The sequence below is a fragment of the Podarcis melisellensis genome (assembly GCF_964234715.1).
Source record: "Podarcis melisellensis genome assembly, chromosome: Z".
In the NCBI taxonomy this organism is placed as follows: Eukaryota; Metazoa; Chordata; class Lepidosauria; order Squamata; family Lacertidae; genus Podarcis; species Podarcis melisellensis.
The window spans coordinates 23,307,165-23,329,873 of NC_138547.1; the positions used below are offsets into that span (position 1 = coordinate 23,307,165).

The following is a 22,709-nucleotide window of genomic DNA, read 5'->3' on the forward strand; positions in this document are numbered from 1 at the left end:
ACAGGAACATCTGACAAAACCTACCATCCTCTAGACATTATTGACTCCAGCTTCCACCAACCCCAGCTTGACTAATGATCAGAGATAATGGGATCTGAAGCCCAACAGCACCAAGACAGTACAAGTTCCAAGTCCCTGTTGTGCAGAGTAGCGTCATCCTTCTTCCCCGTTTTTTGCATATTGCATGGGTGCAATCTAAAACACACCCCATGGGTGTCAATGGAATAATTAAGTATATGTTCACCACTCTCTGAATTTAGCAGGAATCGGATGTGCTCAAGTTTAAATGGATTGTGCAAGTGAATAAAAGTCTTACTCAAGAGCTGCCAAGGTTGCTGTTTCTTTTTTCCTCTTAGAGGGCAGAGGCTCATGCTTTTGCATGGCAAAAATCCACAAATGAAGCTCCCCTCCACCCCATGCCCCGTCACTGCTGCCATGATTTAAAACACTGAGCTTTTGCCTATAACCGAAGTGGTAGTACCCCATACGCATACCAGTCTCATAAACACCTACTTACCTCAGTGTGCCCTTAGGAAAGATGGACAGACAAAAGAAAGTACTTCTTCACACAGCGCCTAGTTAAACTATGGAATTCACTTCTGTGGGAGGCAGTGATGGCCACCAAATTGGATGACATTAAAAGTGGATTTGACAAATTCATTGAGGATATAGCGATTACCGTCTGCTTCCACTGCCAGAGGTAGTATGCTTCTGCATACCAGTTGCTGGAAAACCACAGAAAGGGAGAGTGCTGTTGTGCTCAGATCCTGCTTATGGGCTTCCCATGGGCATCTGTTTGCCCACTGTGGGTACAAGATGCTGTTGGCCTGATCCAGCAAGGCTCTTCTTACAGAAGAAATGGAGATGTCGCATTTGGTAAGGGAGGTGCACTTAGTTTGGGCATGTCCACACAGGAGATACCTACTCTTCCAGTCTGGTGCTGCACTGAAGCCCTTAGCCAGAAATGCTGGGGTGGTGCTTATTATATATAATCTGTTCATTTTAGCTATAATGAACTTGGTCCTCTAGCTTAATGAATAGGAAGCTTGAGGGAGGCACATACACCACCAAACAGGAGAGGCTTCCCTAACCTTGTACCTTCCAGATGTTTTGAACTACGATAGCCACAGCTGGCAGGGCAGTGCTAGCTAGGGCTAATTGAAGTCCAAAATATCTGGTCATCAGTTCGGGGAAGGCTGATGTAGAACAATAGCTCTCTCTCGCTCTCGCGCGCTCTCTCTCTCTATCTCTATCTCCATCCATTAGGGCTATGCATGCTCCTCAATCCAATTTCTAGAGCCGAAATTGATTTGGGGCGGGGGATTTCCCCTGCCTCCTCCCAGACCCATGTTTAATCAAGATCTCCTTCCTCCTCTCACTGCCACACTGCAGCCAGCAGGACTGGACCCTCTGTTCACCAGCTGGTGACTGCAAATCCCCGTAGGCAGCAGGATTGAGCCACTGGCTCACAACCTAGTGAGCGGAGTATGCAATCCTACTGCAGATTGCTTTGCCAACGCATCTCCTGTGGAATGACCTGATCTGACCTGAGGCTATCTGAACCATACTGAGCCAATGCCCTGTTCCGCCTGAACTATCTACTATCTACTGTCTGCCTGAACTATCTACTATCTACTATCCACTCCACTAGCCATGCACAATTGCACATGCATGCACAGGGCCAGATTAAGATCTTTAGAGGCCCAAAACACTTAAAAGATTTTGGTGCCCCAAATATATCTAATTCAAAATATAAACAATCATAAACCATAAAATAAAATTTCAATTTTTGAAATGAAACAAAACCTATAGTAAGATGGACAATAATGTTTATTTTTGTATATTTCCACTTTACTTATATTTGAAAAATTTTCTCCTACATTTTCTAATTGCAAAGTCTTTGATCAGATCCTCAAAAAACCAATCTTCTGTAACAGATCTGCTTCTATACTCAGTAGAGATAAGGCATCCAGCCTGCCTTGTTGCATAGTTGTTCTGTTGGGATTTTTAATATACTTCAACTGAGAAAATGAATGCTCAGCTGAGCAATTTATAAACATTAATGTTAAAAATCCAGCAATGGTAAATTTCTGTGATGCCCCACTCCCCCATTCCTTTGATGCCCTAAGCTTGTGCTTATTTTGCTTAAAGGTTAATCCAGCCCTGTGTGCGCAGAAAGGCATGTATGCGGTCTAGTCCTTACTCTGAAGTAAGTCCCACTGTGACATTAATAATGTCATTAGGAATCATGTAGGTTTGCTTTTTAAAAATAGATACCACAAGCAAGATTATAAATCGAAGGTTTCCATTCCCAGCCACAATTTCCACGAAGTTCACACACATAGCAATTAGCATTAGGAAAAACACCTTTCATTTACACCAATGGGAGTTTTCTCCTAAAGCTAATTGCTTGGCTGCATGGGTGCAGGGAGACCACAGCTGAGAAAAGAAGCTTAAATCTCTCTTTCCTGTGCCACAGTTTCCCATGCATGCCTATTATTTAACATAAAACGTAATAGTTAAATGTTGCAAATAGTGAGGCCTGTTGTTTTATAGGATAATGTGTATAGGATTGCAGCTTCCAGCTCACTCCTATCTCCTACCATGTTTAGATTCTACATCCCTGAAGAATCTGTTATCTAATCCAAAGCCATACCAACATCCCTTTCTCACACACAGACATACATACACGTCTCATTTTGGGGGCTCATTTGTCAGTTCAGTTTTGGTATGTTGCCAAAGTCTGCTGACATAATTTCAGGAGCATGGATGTGGGAGTGATCAACAGCCCAGTGCAGGAGAGGGGTGGCAACACTGCTGCCGCTGCCTCTCCTCCACTCTGCCCACAGGCCAGACTTGACCTGACAGTGGAGCTGAGGCATGCTTTGACAGCTGCCTTGAACGCCAAAGGCAGGTTCCAATGAGTAAGCATGTGGGGGGCCACTTGGTCGTACCCCCTCTCAAAAATGTGCCCAGGGCCATGGCCTCCGTAGTCATGGCTACGCCCCTGATTACCATTCCCTCCTCCTGGCACTAGGAATGGGAGGAAATAGGAACATTCTACTGATATAGATAATTATGTCCCTATTTTCTGAGGAATGATGGAGGGTAAGCAGATCAGTTTGACTCGGCTCACATTTAATGGCAAATGTGCCTAATCCATAGTTTCTGAAATAATACATGAACTGACACACAACCGCTCTTTGAAATTTTGCAATGCAGTTCTCCAGCCAAGTAATACGTATAGTAGTAGTAGTAGTAGTAGTAGTAGTAATAATAATAATAATAATAATAACAATAATAAATTATTTATACCCCCTCCCATCTGGCTGGGTCTCCCCCACCGCTCTGGGCGACTTCCAACAAAGATTTAAAATACATTAAAATGCCACACATTAAAAACTTCCCTAAACAGGGCTGCCTTCAGATGTCTTCTAAAAGTCCGATAGTTCTTTATTTCTTTGATATCTGATGGGAGGGCGTTCCACAGGGCAGGAGCCACTACCGAGAAGGCCCTCTGCCTGGTTCCCTGTAACTTTGCTTCTCGCAGTGAGGGAACCGCCAGAAGGCCCTCGGCGCTGGACCTCAGTATCTGGGTAGAACAATGGGTGTGGAGACGCTCCTTCAGATATACTGGACCACTACTTCTCAGTAGTGGCACCCACCCTGTGGAACGCCCTCCCACTAGATGTCAAAGAGAAAAACAACTACCAGACTTTTAAAAGACATCTGAAGGCAGCCCTGTTTAGGGAAGCTTTTAATATTTGATGGATTGCTGTATTTTAATATTTTGTTGGAAGCCACCCAGAGTGGCTGGGGAAGCCCAGTTAGATGGGCGGGGTATAAATAATAAATTATTAATTATTATTATTATTATTATTATTATTATTATTATTATTATTATATCCCTCCTAAGTATTTTGATTGGCATTAATTAGCCTGTAATATTCTGCTGATCTCCATGCCATTAAAAAGCATCAGAAGCATATTCTGGTAGATTAAACATCTGGTAAAGAGACAGAATAGGTCCCCTGCACACCCCAGGGGGTGCTGTTGGCAATCTCAGCTTCTGTTTTAGGGGCTGCACCATCTCAACCTTTAAGAGCAGTTTTATCTGCACACATTTATGTGTTACAATGCTGTGAGTTTCACCTGATGAGTTTTGCAAATCAGGACAGCATCTGCAAGAAGTGCAGTTCTTTTTGGCAGTTGCCTGGTAGTTATCTGCCTCATGGTCAGTTAAATTTAAATGAACATGCAGATTTTATGAAACATCAACATAAGTGCCTTTCTGAGAAGTAAAATATCACTTACAATTTTAAACACAAAGGCTATCATAAAAAGGGGGCAGAAAAGGCTCATTTGAATGTTTTATGCTTCTTTTTTCAATCCACAGCTTTTATTAGACCCAGGCTGATCATCGGATTTTCATTCCCTTTAAATTTGTTTTCATATTAACCAGGGCGTGTGTGTGCTGAATTAAACTGTAGTGTTAGAAGGGGGTTACCCCTTGTAGTTTTGTTACAGAAAATCTGCTCTGCAGAAGGGAATCCAGAATACCCCCTTCCAGAAAGGTGTTTTTGTGTGTGTGTATTCTACAGTGCAATAGTAGTAGATTTATACTGGGCCATCCACACATAATTCCACTTTAATTGTTGTTCTGTTATAGCATTTTTCTCAAAAGTGAGGTATGGTGAGTGAGAAGAAATGCCAGAACATTTGTGGCATGAAAGTTACAGGATTTCAGCAGATCCTGAGGCATGCACCTATTAGAAACAAAACAGTAAGTACAGTGGTACCTCAGCTTAAGAATTTAATTCATTCCGGAGGTCCATTCCTAACCTGAAACGGCTCTTAACCTGAAGCACCACTTTAGCTAATGGGGCCTCCCACTGCCGCCGCGCTACCGCCAAGCGATTTCTGTTCTCATCCTGAAGCAAAGTTCTTAACCCGAGGTACTATTTCTGGGTTAGCGGAGTCAATAACCTATAGCGTCTGTAACCAGAAGCGTCTGTAACCTGAGATACCACTGTACACTTCAAAATGTTTACAGGTGCAAACCTGTAAACTACTGGTGATGATAGCTATGCTCTGCCTCCACTGTCAGAGGCAGCAATGCTTCTGAATACCAGTTGCTGAAAACCACAGGAGAGGAGGGTGATCTTGTGCTTGGGTCTTGCTTCCAGATTTCTCACAATTAGCATCTGGCTGGCCACTGAGTACAGGATGCAGGACTAAATAGGCCACTGGGCTGATCCAGCTGCAGGGCTCTTTTTATGTTCTTTTATAAGTTCTTAAAGCAGGACTGCCCCAATACCACCGTGGGCGCCAATAATAATGGATGAACAATTAAAAGAACATCTGGAAGGGCTGAAAGGCATGAAATAAACAAGCCCCAGCATGAGGCAAAGGAACTAAATGGCAACAGCAGCCTGAGCTATCATCAGTACTGATTCCTATCCTCTCCAACCTTTTTTTTTTTTAAAAAAAAAAAGCAAGCCTGAGAATGGGGTGAAATAAGCTCCTGCCACTAGGTGGTAGCAGTAGCAGCTTGAGCATGTGGGAACCTCACCTGCCACTCCTTCTTTGGGGGTGGGCTTCTGCCCTTCCCCCACAGATTTTTGGAGGGACAGCCTCTTCTCCCTGAGAGAGATCTTGCCATTAACTTGCATAGGGGAAAGGCATAGATCTATTTCAAAAGCATACTTCTGTCCCCTCCCCAAACCATTGTGACAGTAATTCACATTTATAAAAGCTAAAGCAGAATGTAAAGTTTCCTTCCCTCACAAGCCATGACTATTTCACTTGCTTTCGTTTCTCAGAAGAAATGGCCACTGCATTTTGAACCAACTGAAGTGTCCAATTCATATTCGATGGCAGCTCCACATACAGCATATTAGCTCCTTCTCCATTCCACACAGGCGTGCCAACTTGAATAAAATATTGGGGGACCCAGGTAAGCCCTCCCTGCATAATCGATAACATTACACAGCACATGCACATGATTTGAATGGCAAAGCCCATTAACTGGGGGGACCCCTTAAATATCTTAGGGGTGGTTGTGATTGGACCTTGGCCCCTAAGGAGTTGGCTCCTATGACTTAATTTCTTTATGCCTTCCAGATATTGCTGGACTACACTCCCATTATATGCTGGCTAGGGTTGATTGGAATTAGGATCCAGCAATGTCTGAAGGACACAACAGTGGCCTATCAGTCTCTAGGCTCAACTGCTATCAACATTCTGTAACTTTATAGGTTGTTGTCATGTAGTCAGGGATATATTTTTTAAGAGAGAGAGAGAGAGAGAGAGAGAGAGAGAGAGAGAGAGAGAGAGATATGAAGACCCCCTTGTACGTAAAATCCACTATATTAGCTTCCCCAACCTGTTGACCTCCAAATGCTGCTGGACTTCAACCCCCATAACCCCTGATGATTGGCCATGGTGGCTGGAGTTGATGGGACTTGGAGTCCAACAATATCTGGATAGCCACATATTGGGGAAGGTCACAGTGTTTTATTTTTCAGTGGCCCTGGCCACACTGAAGAATGAAGGCTAAGGAAGGAGCTTTATAGGTCAAGATGGGAGCCTATTGGATGCTCATGTCACCTGATTGTTACTGGGTAGTAGTTGCAGTATCACTCTGTGTTCTCTACACCTAGCACAGGGGAGAATGATGACTTGGCACAGCTACCAGAGTCTCAGGCTCAATATCTACAGTGCCTTCCTTTGTGAACAACTTGCACTTCACCTGCATATTTTGTAGCTTTTGACAGAAAAGCATTGCAATTTGGCTGGTTTATACACATGTCAGATTCTCCATAAATCCACTCAGCTCACCCGCCAACTTGGTCCCAAGACTTGCCTATGCTATTATGCACCATATTACACTTAGCCATAAATACTGGGGGTTGGATCCAGACAAACAAAAGTCCCATCAAAATCAACGAGGACAAGTTAATCATGACTCTACCTACTTACATACCACTGATTTCAGCACGAACTAAAAAAATTCCTTCCAGTAGCACCTTAGAGACCAACTAAGTTTGTTATTGGTATGCACTTTCATATGCATGCACACTTCTTCAGAAACACTGAAACAGAACTCACCAGACCCTTATATATAGTAAAAGGGTGGGGAGGGGTATTACTCAGAAGGGTGGTGGGAATGGGTGATTGGCTGATAGGTGTGGTAAACCTGTTGACGACTGTTAACGACTGCAATTGGTCTTACAGGAAAAAGCAAGGGGTGAGATGGCTAAAAATATCTTTATCATGTATAATGAGATAAGAATCCAATGTCTCTATTCAGACTAGGTCTCTCCGTGGTTTTAAGTTTGGTAATACGTTGCAATTCAGCAACTTATTACCAAACTTATTACCAAACTTAAAACCACGGAGAGACCTAGTTTGAATAGACATCAGCAGGTTTACCACATCAACAGGTTTACCACGCCAATCACCCATTCCCACCGATCTTCTGAGTTTCAGTGTATCTGCACACAACAGCTCATACCAATAACAAACTTAGTTGGTCTCTAAGGTGCTACTGGAAGGAATTTTTTTATTTTGTTTCGACTATTGCAGACCAACACGGCTACCTACCTGTAACTAAAGCAGGAACTAAGTTCAACTAACTCCACCAAGATCCAACCCTGTATTAATAATGGGTTAGGAAGACAACTCCTGTTGTTTTTACAGTCCGTGGAAAATGCTGATATGAGGAGGGTGTTCCCATATGGTGCATCACCTATACAAAGACTCATAGGGAAGAGCCATGACTCAGTGGCAGAGGACCTGTTTTGCATGCAGAAAGTTTCAGTTTCAGTCCTCAGCATCCGCATACAGAGAAAGGAAAGTTCCTTGTCTGAAATCCCGGAGAGCCATTGCCAGTCATTTAAAACTAGCGGTTCCCAAAGTGGGTGGTACCACTTCCTGGGGGCAGTGGGATTACCGGGGGGGGGGGCACTAAGAGGTAAGGAATGGCAGGGGTGACTGAAGGTGTAAATGACTACCAGATTTCGAAAAGCTGGTATCACTGGATCAAGTTCATCAATTTTGTTGAATTAAACTAAATATTTTAAACTGGATTTTGAATAAAACTATGATTAATTGTTACTATTTTGAATGTTATTTAGAACAATACTTTTTATCAAGTAGGGGACACTGAGGATGAGTTTATGGAACCAAGAACACAATGCCCCCAAAAAGCTTGGGAACTACTGGCTTAGACAACACCAAGCAAAATGTACCAGTGATCTGACTAAGTAAGGAAGGCAGTTTCCTGAACATTACATTAACCACATCATCCATCACTGAGTGTCCTTTTCTATTGTTCAGTTTCAGTTCCAGATTTTGTGTGAAGGTGGGAGAGGTTTGGGCAAGATCCACTGACTCTCTGTACCACAACAACGCTCCCTTCAAGAGCACAACACATGTGGAAGATACTGCTTTTTCTCCTTACCATTGCCAGTGCTTGTAACTAAGAAATGTATATTTTCTTGTCATGATGAATTAAATATTGAACTGTGTGATTTTTGGGTGGGTCTGTATAGGTAATACAATGCTGACCATCATTCAAGGAAATCATTGGTATATGAGGGATTAGGACTTCCGGTCGGCGCCAGCGTTAATGGCGGTCCTTGCCTCAAGCTCCGAGGCAGGACTGCTCCGTGAGTTCGGGTCTGACCCGCTACGGGATTGATTGTCTCTACAATTAGAGTCAAAATCTTACCCACAACTACCACTTCCAAGACATGTCAAACCATTATTTGATGCAGCAGTGGGAAACCAGTGGCCCTCCAGATATCGTTGGATTCCAATTCCCATCGGCCCCAGCCAGCATGGCAAGTAAGGCAAGTAAGACAAAGAACGATCCAAGAAGTCCTCAACAGCAAAACAAGCAAAAGATAACAAGTAGTATGTTACAGCAGCTGTGAAGGCAGATGAAGGCTACATCAGATAAGAATCTACCCGTCATCGTGATACTAATGCCATCGGAATAGAGCCTTACTGTGAAGACTGTGCGTTGGTCAGCATGCGCTGCTCTACACACATAAAACAAATTCACTCACAGGTGTCTTCCAAAAACCCATTCCAAACCCAAAAAAGTCCCGTAAAGGTAAAAGTAAAGGGAGCCCTGACCATTACGTCCAGTCGTGGCCAACTCTGGGGTTGTGGCGCTCATCTCGGTTTATTGGCCGAGGGAGCTGGCGTACAGCTTCCGGAGGTCATGTGGCCAGCATGACTAAGCCGCTTCTGGCAAACCAGAGCAGCGCACGGAAACACCGTTTACCTTCCCGCCAGAGCGGTACCTATTTATCTACTTGCACTTTGACATGCTTTCGAACTGCTAGGTTGGCAGGAGCAAGGACCGAGCAACGGGAGCTCACCCCGTCGCGGGGATTCGAACCACCAACCTTCTGATCAGCAAGTCCTAGGCTCTGTGGTTTAACCCACAGTGCCACCCACGTCCCATGGTGATCAGCAAATGGTAACGGGGGCAGAACCGTGAAATCTAGAAGCCCCTAGTCATAAACCAGCACATGGGCAGTGGATACAGATTCAGTCACTCTAGACTCAAGGAATGAGACAGTTGAGCAGCTCGACAGCTGTATCCATGACTAAGCAGCCCTATTTAGGATCCACTCTGCTCACCCCAAAAAGGGAGAAGGGATAGATAAGGGTTCCCTAAATATAGTCTGCCTTCTTTTTTCCCTGACTGGATTACTATGCCCAGTGGGGTCACCATCCAGCAGTCGTAAAAGACAAGTGAACTTTAGAACATGGAATATATGGACTTTGTTGGATAACACAGATTGCTATGAAAAACGATCTTGTTATGCTCTTGTCAGGAGTCCCTACTGGCATTAATGAGCAACTTTCAACCCTTCAAATAAAACTCACCAAAAACCAACAGGCTACTATTCTAAGAGCTTGGTGCATGATAAAATTATCCTCCTGGGTGATTTTAATGCAAGAGTTGGGCGAGATTTCGATCTGTGGCCTGGGAATATTGGGAAAGAAGGAATTGGAAACAGTAACCAGAATGGAATCTTACTTTTGACTATATGTGCAGCGCATAACCTTGTTACTAACACATTCTTTCAACAACAAAAATAAATTTAAAACATCATGGAGGCACCCTTAGTCCATGTAATTTTCCAAGCTGAAGACTGCCATGATGTGCTCCTTACCAGAACTATGATAAGTGCCAATGACTGCTGGACAGATCACTGATTAATACGCTCCACAATGGCTATCAAGATTATACCTCAACACAGGCTTCAAGGAAGGAAACCAAGGTGCAAAATGAACACTCAAGCCCTTCAAGATCCCATTAAGCGGGATTGCTTCCAAATGACTCTTAAGGACCATCTGCTTTCAGCGTTCCCTGATAACATGAAAGGAACACTGGACCAAGCTAAAAACATCCATTATTGTAGCCTGTGAACAAACTATTGGGTATCAAACCAAGAAATAGCAGGATTGGTTTGATGAGAATGACAGTGAGATTGAACACATTATTGACAGGAAAAGGAAGACCTTTCAGATCTGGCAAAGAGAAAGAAAATATGCTACTAAGAAAAAAACCTATACCAACGCTAAGGCTAAGGTTCAAAGAAGAACCAGAGAACTAAAAAAAACACCTGGGGGACACTAGCTGGACGCTCATGATGGACAGAGTTTATTTAAAGCCACAAAGACAATCTATGGGCCAATAAATAATGGCATGTGCCCCCTACGCTCAACAGACAGTACCACACTTCTAAAAGATAATGAAGCTATTGCACTGCACTGGAAAGAACATTACCAGCATCTCCTTAATGGCAACTCCCCTGTAGCTGCTGAGGTCCTATCACAAATTCCACATAAACAAATTAGAGATGAGCTTGCAGTATCTCCAAATCTGGGAGAGTTGTGTACTGCTATTTACCAAATGAAGAATAATAAAGCCAGCTGACCTGATGGGATATCTGCCGAAGTCTTCAAAGTGGGTGGAATTGAACTTAAACAACAACTTCTCAAGTTCATCAGAAAAATTTGGGAGAGAGAGAAGATCCCACCTGACTTTAAGGATACCAAAATTATCAATCTCTTTTAAAAAGGTGATAGAATGGATTGTGGAAACTATCGAGGCATCTCTTTATTAGCTGGGGCTGGCAAAATTCTTGTAAGGTATCAGGATGCTGTCAGCAGCTCCCAGGTGGTTGCCCAGGAAAGTATAAAGACAATGAAAAGTTTCTTACATTCTTTTTTTATTTCAATCTTTATAGAGAGAGGCTATCCAGCCTCTTGGATAATGGCATTGTCCCAAGTGAACCTCCACCCCTCATCTCTCCTACTTCCTCATTCCTCATTCTCATTATCTCCTCTATGGGTGCTGCTACGTGCCCTCTGTCTTTGGGCTCTTTGCTCTCCTACTTCTGAGGCTTGCTGGGTTCTGGAAGATGGAGGGTCTGGAATGCTTTCTAATGACAACGCTTCAGCCAGCTGCTCTGGCTCTCCCATGATTTCCCAACTTTTCCCCTCATCTGCCTCTGAGCTGCGACCTCCCTCAAACCCCTGTTGCAAATCTATACTGTCTTTGTCCTCCCTGGAGGCGGTCTCCACTATTCGTCCTCTGCCCAGTCCCTGACACAGGTATCTTAGCAAACCGTCTCATAACAATTCCCAAGGCTACCCTTCCTGAATCCCAAAATGGTTTTAGACCTTCTAGGGCAGGCATGTCCAAAGTCTGTTTTGGGGTCCTAATCTGACCCACCGATTTAATCCAGCCCTTGTGGCAGTATATATCATGGGGGGAAATCCTTAAAAAAGCTCAACAACTTTGGTCAGCCCTCACGCATGTTCACTTCATCAAATCTGCCCCTCACTGAAAAAAGTTTAGGCACCCCTGTTAGGAGGACAGTGGACATGATTTTCACAGCTTGACAGCTTCAAGAAAAATGCCAAGAGCAAAACCAACCCTTTTATATGGCGTTTATTGACCTTTGACACTGTAAATCATAATGCCCCATGGACTGTCCTTCTGAAAATTGGCTGCCCAGATGAATTTGTGAACATTATTCGGCTCTTCCATGATAATATGACAGCAACAATCGCAGATAACAATGGCTCTCAAAGTGAACCTTTCACAGTGGAATCAGGTGTTAAAACAGGGTTGTGTTATCGCCCAAATTCTATTCATTATTTTCATTGCCATGATCCTACACTTTGTTGAAGGGAAACTCCCCACCAGAGTAGAAATCATATATCAAACAGATGGAAAGCTCTTTAATCTGAGCAGGCTGAAAGCAAAGAGTAAGGTTACAATAACTTCTGTCATAGAGCTTCAGTATGCTGATGACAAAGGACGCGGGTGGCGCTGTGGGTTAAACCACAGAGCCTAGGACTTGCCAATCAGAAGGTTGGCGGTTCGAATCCCCGTGACGGGGTGAGCTCCTGTTGATTGGTCCCTGCTCCTGCCAACCTAGCAGTTCGAAAGCATGTCAAAGTGCAAGTAGATAAATAGGTACCGCTCCAGCGGGAAGGTAAACAGCGTTTCCGTGCGCTGCTCTGGTTTGCCAGAAGCGGCTTAGTCATGCTGGCCACATGACCCGGAAGCTGTACGCCAGCTCCCTCGGCCAGTGAGGCGAGATGAGTGCTGCAACCCCAGAGTCGGTCACGATTGGACCTAATGGTCAGGGGTCCCCTGTACCATGCTGATGACAACGTAGTGTGCGCACACTCAGAAGATGACCTCCAAACTATCCTAAATATCTTCACAGAAGCTTACAAAAAACTTGGTGTATCATTCAACATCCAAAAAACCAAAGTGCTGCACCAACAAGCATAAAACAATTGCTCTGCAGTGCCACAACCCAACTAAATGGTGTAATGTTGGAAAGTGTTGATCACTTCTCCTATCTGGTAGTTATCTTTCAACAACGGCTGACATTGATGCTGAAATCCAGCACCGCCTGAGCTCTGCGCATGCAGCTTTCTCCCAAATGAAGTGCAGAGTGTTTGAGGACCGGGACATTTGCAAAATGCTTTTTACAAAGCTACTGTACTACCACCTTACTGTATGCTTGTGAAACATGAATTTATAAATGCCATCTCCAAATCCTTGTAAGATTCCATCAACAATGTCTCTGGAAAAAATTACACATCACTTAGGAAGATAGGCAAGCTATTGCCAGTGTGCTGGAAGAAGCAAAGTTCACCAGTGTCAAAGCAATGATTCTTCAACATCAACTTCATTGGACTGGTCATGTTGTTCCGATGCCTGGTTATCATCTTCCAAAGCAACTACTCTATTCCAAACTTAAAAATGGCAAGTGTAATGCTGGTGGTCAACAAAAGAAGTTTAAAGACTCTCTCAAGGTAAATCTAAAAAAAATGTAGTATAAACACCATCAACTGGCCTGCGAGCGCTCCAATTGGAGAACAGCCTTTATCAAAGGTGTCATCGAATCTGAAGACACTTGAACTCTGGATGAAAGGGAGAAACGTGCTAAGAGAAAGGCACATTTGGCAAACCCTCACCATGATCAACTCCCACTCGGAAACCTATATCCCCACTGTGGAAGGACATGTAGATCCAGAATTGGTCTCCACAGTCACTTACGGACTCACTGTTAAAACTGTGTTCATGGAAGACAATCTTACTCAGCTATGACTGATCGCCAAAGACGAAGAAGTAGTTGGGTGTGCTTAGAGGTTTGTCAAGCAGGATAAACCTGTTTAATTGCCTACAGCCTTAGGATACGGAAAATGACATGGAAATGGGTTAGTGGTGTTTTACATGCAGAGTTAAATGGGCAGCCATAGAGAAGACATATTTTTAACAAAAAACAGTTCTGTTGTGGAGAATAACAAATAAAGTTCTTAGCGGTAAAATTATTATTCAAACCTGAAACAGCATTTCTGACAGAAGGTAAGTTCTGTTACTTTAATAGTGAAATAGTCAAGATTTATCTTTCATGGACTGTTGGTTAATAAAAATGTGCTTCATGTTTCCATCGTGCCTCAGTTTTAATTTATACTTGGTTGAGGGAATAAGGTATCATGGGAACCCCAATATCAATAATCCTTGCTGCAGTTTTACATTATGCGCAGCCACATACAGAGAATCCTTGAATTCTAAGCTGTTTCGACAGGTAATAAGGTTAAATCACTCCAGACTTAGTCACGTTGCCCTGCTCCCATCTTCGTCAAAATTGTTTTCATTATTATAGCCTAGTGGTACAGCATATCCCTTATACACAGAAGGTTCCAGGTCAAATGCCTGGCATTCCCAGGTTAGAAGACTCTCAGGGTGATGGGAAATCCTTTCACACAAGGCCAGGGTCAGATTCACTGTGAAACTAATTCCAAAGGTGTCCCAGAAGCTATTTTAGTTCACATTGCTTTAAAATTTTGGTCTAGTAGATCTAACTTAAGTGGCCTCCCAGCCAACCAGAGACTTAATGGGTCAAACGGCCAGGGGTGAAACGCCCATGCCTGTCTGTATGCACTGCAAGACTTCAATAGTAGAATCTGGAACTGCATTACTGCTTACTAGCATGTAGCATCAGATTAAATTGCAGCAGCGTGGCAGGCACGGCTCATGGAAAAGACTCCCGCTATGGGAGTCAGACAAGCTCTACAGAGGCCTGTTGAATATACACCCCACCCCCCATCAGATCCTGCCATAGGATTGCCCCCATAATGTGTGATCTGTTGTAAGAAAGAAAGAAAAACCAGCAGCCAGGTTGAAGTAGAAACTGAAGTGCCACTCCATCAGGAGACAGCCCCTTCACCTCTCCCTCCTGTTCACACTTTTCACCTGCTGAAGAACTAATGGTGTATCACATGACCTATTGTCTCACATTGGCTCAAGCCTGTGTGTTTTGGTAGCTATTTATGGGCACCCAGCAATATGTTTGTGTCCTAGGAGGGCAGCTGGAATTGAAGCTCCTGTTAGTTTTAAAAGGCAAGATTCTGTCATTTATTTTCTTTCTTTTTAAAAACCAAGCAAATGGAATTAGTTGAGGGTGCAACCCAAGCCAGTGCCCTCCAGACAATTTAGGATACAACCCCCATCAGCCCCAGTCAACTCAACTGTAGTCTGCTCATGGCTAGGAAAGGCTGGTGTAACCTGTGGGCGAAATGAATCAGGGCAGGAGTGACTCTCTTTGTTATCAGAGGATTGAGTCACCATGATCTAGTTCTCACTGGGGTTGTCACTCTGTCCTGGGCTGCACCACTTGAGACTGCAGGGTGAGACTGCAGGGTTGGGGGCAGGACTCACATGACTGCATCCTTGTCTATTCTACCCCAAACACCTGTGCAAGTAAGGCAGAGAGAAGGCTGAATTAGAGCATTATGTGCAATGCAGGGAATATCTGTATTCTTCATGGGGCATCATTAAACTCCATGAGCCCTCACTCTAAGTCTGAAGTGGTCCAGCTTTCCACACAGGCTTTCCGCTACAGTGGGAGAACTGGGCTTTTGTCAGATTAGACGTCATCTGTTTATGAACCTTCAAGCAGGAAGCCACAGTAAGAGCTGTTCCTGGCAAGGAAAACATCGGCTCCTTCTTCCCTTAGGGAGTGTGAAGGAATTGTGAGTCAGAAGCAGTGTGTGTGTGTGTGTGTGTGTGTGTGTGTGTGCGCACACACACACACACACACACACACACACACACATATTCCTGCAAAGTTCCTCTCTGGCACGCCCTCTGCTCTTTAAGTTCCTTTTCCTTCCGTGAAAAGTTATCATAAGGGAGCAGAATAAAAATAGTCATGACACAATGCACTCACAGAGACTGCTCTTCCAACCCTATTTCCCTCATTTTTATTTTTTTTAAGCTTTGCCTCCTAGTTAATTTGAAGAGGAAATATTGTCTGGCTGCCAACTAACCAGTCGAGGGCAAGTGGAAGAGGAGGGGACAGTGCTCGGCATTTTTTAAAACTAACTAAATTCAGAGAAAAAAGAAGCAACTTGATGTGTTTGTTTTAGTAAAGTTGGAATTTTCTGACCACAGTTCTACAGTACATATCTTTTTTGTCAGGGACATGTGCTTGAACTCTGTAAAAAAACAAACAAACAAACAAACAAACAAACAACCACATGAACTAATGTTATAGCGTAAAGGCCTAGTGCACAATTTCATAGGCTGTTGTATGGGATGGTGCATTCTTCCTACTCAACTATGCAAACACACACATACACATACACACACACACACACCACAGGCTCTGTTGAGCCAAGGGAGGCAGAGTGGGTGGCACCAGAGAAATGTGGACATTTGGCAACAGCAATATGAGGCTGCTGTGTGCAGTTCCTTCATCCCACACTAGAAACCAAGAATATGCTCCATTTATCAGCCACAGAAGAAAAAAGAAAACTGAACTGTCCCTTCTGCCCAGGAGGTATGAAAAGGGAAAGGGCATATAAGTAAGTGGTAGAACATTTTCTTTGCATGCAGAAGGCACCAGGTTCAATCCCTGGTATTTCCAGGTACAGGTGGGAGAGATTCCCAGCTGTAACCCTGGAGAGTTGCCGCCAGTTAGTGTCAACAGTACTGAGGCAGATGGACAATGATCTGACTCTGTATAAGGTAGCTTCCTATGAAAGTAAAACTGGGCAGTGCTACTGCAGGCTCATCGTTAATGTTTATGCAGATATGCATCAGATAGTTCAAGGGCTTATTTGAATGTGCAGAATCAATGCAAGACAATCACTTCTGAATTGCATCATCGCCCAAATAAGGGGAAACCCATCAATCTTCAGATTCCTATGTGTACAGCTGAAATGTTAGGATATTAAGTATTTTCTCCCTACACCTGCATGAAGACAGGAAGTATTATGTGGCATTAACTATAAACTTATTTATTACATTTATATCCAGTCCTTCCTCTAAAGAGACCAGGGTGGTGAACACAATAACCACTATAACCCAGCCTTCCAACCTTGGGTTTCTAGGTGTTGTTGGACTATACATACCAGCATTTCTCACCATGGGCCATGCTAGATTGGAATTTTGAGAGTTTATGTTCAACATCTGGAAACCCTTGTTTGGCTCTCCATGCTGGCTTTCTTTATTAACATGGTCTTGCTCAACCTGGTGCCCTCAAGAAGTTTTGGATACCAACTTCTATCATTCCTGACTATTGGCCAGATGGGAACTGGAGACTGAAACATCTGGAGGACACCAGGTTGGGGAAAGCTGCAATAACACAAGACGAATTAACTTCTTTTGTACTAAACAACTCTTCACAGTGCTGATGCTTCCCTCTAAGAGGTAGACAATATGTTGCAGACTCCAACTTCCACTAGTCACAGTCAGCATGGCCAGTGACAGGGGATGATAGGAACTGTAGTCCACAGCATCTGGAGGGAAATATACAGACTACCCCAAAAGAAGACAGCCAGTCAGTGTGAAAGGGATGCTAGGAAATGGAAAAGAAGCACTAGTACCTCTTAGACTATGGCATATTCCCCATGTCTGAATGCCCCCCCCCACTCCAGAGACTCATTTGGGCATTAATTATATTTAACAATTAAAAAGCTATTTGAAACAAAACTAAATCCCCTCCCCCAACAGACTCTTTGGTTCCTATTGTAATAAGAATGTATTATTACTCCTCAGCAGGTAAGTGTAGTAAAGAAGTAACAGTTTACATGCAAATCTACTCTCTCTCTCATCTTTTTTTTTTAATCTTTAATATGGATCTGGACAAAACAGCCTTCAAATGAAGGAGTCTCTTTCCTGTGCAAAGCAGGGCACATGTTTACCCTAGTTCTATCACTATATACAGTGGTACTTTGGGTTAGGAACTTAATTCGTTTGGGAGGTCCGTTCTTAACCTGAAACTGTTCTTAACCTGAGGTACCACTTTAGCTAATGGGGCCTCCTGCTGCTGCCACGCTGCCAGAGCACGATTTCTGTTCTCACCCTGAAGCAAAGTTCTTAACCCGAGGTACTATTTCTGGGTTAGCGGAGTCTGTAACCTGAAGCGTCTGTAACCCGAGGTACCACTGTATACAGCTATCATTTGGTAGCATATGGGTTTCTTTCATCCCCTCCTGCAACTTTTCATTACTGGGAAACTCTTGGCATTGTGAAACAATTTCATGTTCTAGAGAGCCACTTCTCCAGCATTGGGATTGTTCCAGCTTTCTGGAATCTGCTTGGGTGTTGCAAAGGCAGCTGAAGACAAGTAGCATGTCTGTACTAGCACAAGCTGTTGCTTTAAATTAGGTTAATGGCTTCTGGGCAGGAGCTATTGAGGGTGTGACAACATCAAGGGAGGGGACCTCAATCTGGCAATGCAACAGAAATAAAACCATTCAACAGATTCCTGCATTGCAAGGGATTGGACTAGATGACCCACAGGGTCCCTTCCAACTCTACATTTCTACGAATCTTTTCTCTGTAGCTTCTGACAACATAACTGGACCATTTCTATGACAATTTTGCATGGCTCTGTTCAAATTAGAGCTTTAATTGCTTTGATTGGTAGATGAATGGATGACAATCTAGTAATTAGTGTGTGGTGGTAGTTTTAATTGGCAGGACCAAATTTTAATTGGTTGGACTGCAAGTAAAGAATAATTCCTAATTATTATTATCTAAAGTTATTTAACTATTAACTAAAGTTACTTGATTCTGGTGTACAAATGTAAAATAGGGTTGGGAAACCTGTGACCCTCCACATGATGCTGGACCACTGACCATGTTGACTGGGAATTATGGGAGTTTGTCGTCCAATAAAATCTGGAGGGCCACAAGTTCCCCATCTGTTCTTTAAAAGAAAACTAGGAAGAGCTTTAACAAGGACCTTGCCTTGTAACAACAACAATGGTAAGTTTTGTTCATTAAATTGTTCATTATCTTATTCTTCCTCCAATAATGCACCTCTTGTGAGGCAACATACATACATGTTTATTTAAATTTTATTACTGAGTTGAGTACCTGCTTAAAAGGCAGATGATTCATTAGCAAAGAGTTATGTAACTGATTCCTTTCCAAGGTTTTCCTGCCCCGCACCTCTGGATTAAGGGGGAAATGTAGCTTTTGGGGCACAATATAGTTTCTGGGCATGACTGTCCCACTTTTTATTAAAGAGGTCTCCTCTAAGAAATCAAAAGGTTCATGGAAGATGTTCAGAAGTAATGCTCATAATTGCTTGCAGTATATCACAGAAGCACCCAGTCTCTGTTCCTCTAGGCATATGGATCCTTGCTAATACTGGCACATGTGATCAACCTGAACAACAGATAAAAGCACCCATAGCTTTTAGGGAGGATGCTAGGATGAATCCCAGTTGTAAATCTTCCTGAGAAGCATGCGACGAGATCTGGAAGGCTGCACCTGCTCCTATAAGTGAGTAGCCTAATTGCATGCAACGTGCAAGTGCATTTCAGAGCACCTCAATGTTGTGACTTGATTAAAAAATATTTTGAATGTAGGATGCTGTCCTATGTTACAGTGACTCTACAGGGTCTTTAAGGTCTTTTTTGTCATGAGTGTCTGTGGGGCAGGGGGGCACCCCCAAATCCTAAATATATTTATTTCAGTGTACAAAACACATGCACATCCAGCTAGTCATGAGTTACTGATTTGTCCATGCCTCCTTTCAATTAGTAAGGTAAAGGGACCCCTGACCATTAGGTCCAGTTGTGTCCGACACTGGGGTTGCGGTGCTCATCTCGCTTTATTGGCCGAGGGAGCTGGCGTACAGCTTCTGGGTCATGTGGCCAGAATGACTAAGCCACTTCTGGCGAACCAGAGCAGCGCACGGAAACGCTGTTTACATTCCCGCCGGAGCGGTACCTATTTATCTACTTGCACTCTGGCGTGCTTTTGAACTGCTAGGTTGGCAGGGAGCGAGCAACGGGAGCTCACCCCGTCGCGGGGATTCGAACCGCCAACCTTCTGATTGGCAAGTCCTAGGTTCTGTGGTTTAACCCACAGTGCCACCTAAGTCCCCTCCTTCCAATTAGCTTCGGTCAATTGTGTCAAGGGTGCTCCCTAGCCAAAGGAATGCACACATCAAATAGTTAACTCTTTATTGTCAAACTAACACTTAAGAGTTGTTCCTATAGCTCTGAATACCCCCACGCAGCAGTCTAGCGTCTAGACAGCTATTCCCAGGTCTGTGCTGTATGGAGCAGTTGCTGCAACAGGGGACTGTGCCTCCTCCACCAGCTTATGTACCTCCCCCTGGCCTGGCAGGCCATTTACCTGGGAATAAACTTGAATAAACTCAGCAAGTCTAACTTTTGAGTAGGCATGTATGGAACTGCACAATGAATCTAATACGATTTATCATTTTGTTTTTTAAAAAACAACAACAACAACAACAAACAACACTTGGTTGTAGGCCTACTTTTCAGATCCAGGCATGAATAGCCCCAAGCAATGCACCTGGTTTTAGTTCAGAGTGGGGAAAGTAAGCCTCCATTATCATAAGTTTAATAAATGCAGATTTTGGGCCAAACAACAGTTTGTGTTAAGCCAGTAATTAGCATTTCTGCACTTGTTTTTTCTTGCCTAACAGCAAGAGTGAGGGAGCCTGACTAGGGCCATGGCATGGAAAAAATAGATTTCGCTATTTGCCCCCAACATGGTCCTAATTCAGATCAGCTTCACATCCATACCTCACCTCTCATCTGCCCCAGGAGAAAAGGTGCCATGCTGGAGTTAGATCTGGAGATGTGGAGGCTCTATGCACACTCTTAAAGGCTTGTGAGAGACTGCTAGAGACATGCACTAGTCTTGCCACACTTCAGAGGGTGGTGTAGTCAGGCATTTGCCCCTAAGTAGTGCTTCCTTTTTCTTTCTGTATAGAGCATCCAAGACAGAAGTGGGGAACCTTTCCTTCCAATCAAAGGTTGCTTTCCCTTTCTGGACAGCCTTCTAAAAGCCGCATACCAGTGGTAGGTGGCCTTTGGAGTGAAAGTGGTCAGAGCAATGAATGTAAATTTTACTTCCGCACAGTATGCTAGTGTCTTCACACACCATTCTCTATTTTCCAACTGCACAAGCAAAAGGCATTGCCAGCATTCAAAGACACTTCTGAGCAAGGAGAATGTGAAGTAAGGCTGGTGTGGGGCATGACCTGTGGAAAGCGGGTATGGCTGAGAAGGGGGTGTGGTCTGGGGGGAATCCCAAGGGCTGAACAGAAAGGTCTGGTGGGCCACATTTGGTCTCTTGGTCTGAGGTCTCCCATTCCCATCTAAGAGCATGGACATCATTAGGGGGTGGCTCAGAGTTCTGTGACCTTAGTCTTTTGCACTGAGCCTCCCTTCCTTTAAATTTTTTATTAGACTTATTATTATATTGTTATGAGTTTGGAGTTTTCCATTGATGTGACCTAGAAATAAAGCAGCAAGCTGGAGAGAAGATATGAGCAATGTTTGAGAGCAATGTCTGATTTCTGTTTGAATCCAAAGCTGCAGTTATGCAGAAAATTGACTCTTTAGGGGTGTTAATGCTGTGTACCCCTCTATCATTGACTCAGGTTGTATATATGTGTAAATATATACCATATATAATAAAGGCACCACAGTCTCTGCTGTGCCTCTTTCCAAAAGGAAACATGAACCCTGGGGAAGTGCCTGAAACCCCTGGAATCTCACATCACTCTGAGATTGGGGTGGCATGCAAGAATATCATTATTACTTACTATTACTTATGATGATGGCGAGGGGAGCTGGGTACACTGCAAAGGCCCCATCCACCTGCCATCTTAATTGGCTAAAGACATCTAATACATATAAATTAGCATATGCAAGTTTGAGCCATGGGTCTATGCCCCAGTCCCAGGAACATCCCATCTAAGAGAAAGCATGAGACTATTCTTGGCTTCTTTGGAAAGCAAACAGCAACCCCAAATCCTGGGTGTTGATTTTCTTCAGACACCACCCAAGCTTCTAGGTCTTGAACAACACAGAGAACATAACATAACAACATAACATAACATAACATAACATATAGAGCATCAGAGGACAGCTTCCTAGAGCAGATCCCAACACCAGGCTTGCAAATATATGCAGTGGTTTCCCAGCTGTGGTGGATAACACCATTGTATTGCCAAATCCTCAGGGGCATTCCAAAGCTTCTTTCACACTAGCTCACATTGGCAGGCATCACCAACAATTTGGCCAAATCACTCATAAAAAGAACACAAGAGTAGAAGACCGAGGAAATGGCTTCTCATCACTCTCAAACCGTAAGAAATCAGGTACAGCATAATTCATGGAGAGAACAATGTAAGTAAAACATACATTCAAGGGCAGGGAACAAGGACTATCTATAGGCTTAGCATATTGACAAGTCCTCTAGAAACCAGAACGTCTGTCAAAGACATTAACAAAAGACAGACATTCCTAAAGTCCAGAAGGATAACAGTCTTGCATTATTTATTTGAAACATTTTTTATACTGCCAGTCATGAAAGGATTTCAGGATGGTGTACACTGTACATACAACATCTGCCAATCATAATGCAACAAAACTATCACTATAACTGCCAATTACATGGAACACATATAACAACAAATTACAAAACTCATACTGATCAGTGCGTACAATATCTTATAATAAACATTTCAAAAATTATTTCAAAAGGTCTGGCCATATTCTTGTGTGCACTGAAGGAGGATTTATTTCTGTCATGTTCTGGTTTCTTTACAAAAACCATTGATGATTGCCAAGTATTATAAAATGAAAAG

General features: G+C 43.4%; 2 protein-coding genes across 2 annotated transcripts in view; one reads left to right on the forward strand and one right to left on the reverse strand.

Annotated features, from left to right (window-relative positions):
* ARHGEF9 (Cdc42 guanine nucleotide exchange factor 9) overlaps positions 1–22,709 on the reverse strand; it is a 279,050-nt gene that overhangs the window by 255,059 nt on the left and 1,282 nt on the right. The window lies entirely within an intron of this gene.
* The window catches only part of LOC309362021 (uncharacterized protein C8orf48), a 384,870-nt gene continuing 382,015 nt past the window's right edge, over positions 19,855–22,709 (forward strand). Inside the window, exon 1 of the mRNA XM_081897498.1 lies at positions 19,855–19,864. The gene's annotated coding sequence lies outside the window, so the exon portion shown is untranslated. The remainder of the gene's footprint in view (positions 19,865–22,709) is intronic.